The following is a 2,504-nucleotide window of genomic DNA, read 5'->3' as shown; positions in this document are numbered from 1 at the left end:
GTCCCCGCAGGAGGCCCGCTGGAGCCCCTCTGCGGGCGCCCGAACGCAGCCCTGAGCGCCCCCTAGGGGCCGCGGCGGGAGCTGGCGTTTCTTGCTTGCAGCGCATTGCAGCTGGAGCCTGCCACCCGCACCTGTTATCGAACTTGAAAGGGAAAGTGTTAGTCGCTCAGTCGTGGCCGACTCTTTGCGACCCCATGGACTGTAGCCCATCAGGCTCCTCTGTCCATGGCATTTCCCAGGCAAGAACGCTGGAGTGGGTTGCCATTTCTTTCCCCAGGGGATCTTCTCCACCTAGGGATTGAACCTGGGTCTCCTGCGTTGCAGGTCGAGTCTTCACCATCTGAGCCACCAGGGAAGCCTTACTGAACCTGAAGCAAACCCTACTGACCTGCTCGCTTCAAGGACGTCTTTAGATGACTGCTTTCTCGTCCTAAAATAATAGGCTTAAAATAATCAGTGACCCCCCCCCCCCCCCCAGCATCTCCTAATAGAATAGGCAAATTATCCTCAGTGCTGCTCACCTCTTGCCTCTGGAGTCCTCTTCCAACACCTCTTCTCTCTGCCCAGCGTGTAGGAAGATTCTCACACCAAGAACTCAATCACCTATACCTCGCCCCTTTCCTCTTGTGGCCTGCATTGTCACTGCCCATTCATTTGTTCTCTCAAGAAATAGTCACTGGGCATTTATTTGTTACTTGCCAGACAGTGGGGATATGGTGGAAAACAAATGGCCTCTGCTTCATGGAGCTCTCATTCCAGTGGAAGAACAGATGATAGTAAGTGAAACCAGAACATGTCAGATGATGATAAAGGCTAAGAAGAAAAATAAGGTTAGGATGTTTAGATTTGTGATTTTTAAATAGGCAAGAAGGTGACATTTGAGAAAAAAAATTGAAGGTGAGGCAAACAGTCCCATGATTGTGGTTTGTTTAAAACAGTTTCCAGAGGGAACAGCAAGTGCAAAGGTTTTGAGATGGGCAGGTGTGTGGGGTGATGTTTTAGGAACAGCAAGCAGCCCAGTGTGCCTGTCCTGGCATGAGGGAAGCAGGAGACGAGGTTAGAAGGCTAATAGCACTTAGACTATATAAAGCTCTGGGGGCCACTGCAAAGATGTTGGCGTTCATCCAGAGTAAGACGCACGCATTGGAGGGCTTTGAACAAAGGACAGATGCAATCTGAGATATATTCTAAAAGGATCATCCTAGATGCTGTGTTGAGAATGGCCTATAGGGGGCTAGAATGGAAACAGGGAGCCCAGTGAGGGGGCTAATTCAGATGTGCAGGCAAGAGATGGTGGCGGTGTGCACCAGGTGGCAGCAATTAAGGGGAGGCGAAATGGTCAGATTGTAATTATGTTCTGAAAGTAGAGCTGACAGCATTTTCAGATAGGGTGTAAGAGGAAAAAGAGAGAGAATCAAGGATAAAGCCAAAGTTTTTGGCTTGAGCAAGAGGAAAAAGTTGCTGTTTATTGACATGGGGAAAGTCAATGAGTGGAGCAAGTTTCGATCAGGAAAGCTGGGACATGCTGGGTTTGTGATGCCCATCAGACAGCTAAATGGAATGTGGATCTGGCAGAGGAGTGTGGAGTTTGGAGGACAGGTATGGGCTGGAGATAAAGATTTGGTATCAAGCGTATATAGAGGCATGGAAAATCTGGAACTGAAGACGTCATTTAGTGAGTGAGAGTAAATAGAAGAAAAAAAAGAAGTCCTAGGAGTGAGCTCTGGGTCCTGAAATGTTAAGCGGTTGTGGAGATAAAGGAGGAGCCAGAAAAGGAAACTGAGAAGGAGAAGTGAGTGAGGTAGGAGAACTGGGTGAAAGTGATGTTTGGGAATCCAAATGAAGAACCTGCAGAAAGAAGGGGTGAGCCGATGTGCCAGGTACTGCTAACAGGTCAAGCATAGTGAGGGCTGAGAATCGAATTTAGCAACATGGAGGTCTTTTGGTGTCTTGACAACTGTGGTTTCAGTGAAATGGTGGGAATGAAAGCCTGATTAGAGAGGTTTTAGAGAGGCAGAAAAGAGAAATTGAAGATAGAGGGTAGGGATAACACTTTGAAGCATGTTGCTGTAAAGGGGACCAGCTTCAGCCTTGTCCCCCTTATAACTCACATCCCCACTTGTGTCTCTCCCTCTTCCCAGTCCACCATTCCTACCTGTGCTCCCATCAGGCAGCTGTTTTACTTGTCATGTTTATGGGTGGTGGCTCTGCTCCCCTGGTCAAAGCAGTGACCTGGCACTTCCATTAAACTTGGTCTCCCCATTCAGTTCAGTCGCTCAGTCATGTCCGACTCTTTGCGACCCCATGAACAGCAGCACGCCAGGCCTCCCTATCCATCACCAACTCCCGGAGTTCACTCAAACTCACGTCCATCGAGTTGGTGACGCCATCCAACCATCTCATCCTCTGTCGTCCCCTTCTCCTCCTGCCCTCAATCTTTCCCAGCATCAGGGTCTTTTCAAATGAGTCAGCTCTTCTCATCAGGTGGCCAAAGTATTGGAGTT

General features: G+C 48.9%; 1 protein-coding gene across 1 annotated transcript in view; it reads left to right on the top strand.

The window, feature by feature from the left end:
- The window catches only part of KCNQ4 (potassium voltage-gated channel, KQT-like subfamily, member 4), a 42,304-nt gene that overhangs the window by 34,570 nt on the left and 5,230 nt on the right, over positions 1-2,504 (top strand). The gene's annotated exons all lie outside the window — the stretch shown is intronic.

This window comes from Bison bison, unplaced genomic scaffold (genome assembly GCF_000754665.1).
Source record: "Bison bison bison isolate TAMUID 2011002044 unplaced genomic scaffold, Bison_UMD1.0 scf7180017864484, whole genome shotgun sequence".
Classification (NCBI taxonomy): Eukaryota; Metazoa; Chordata; class Mammalia; order Artiodactyla; family Bovidae; genus Bison; species Bison bison.
The sequence above is the reverse complement of the archived record's forward strand: the minus strand, read 5'-3'. Positions and strand labels throughout refer to the sequence as shown.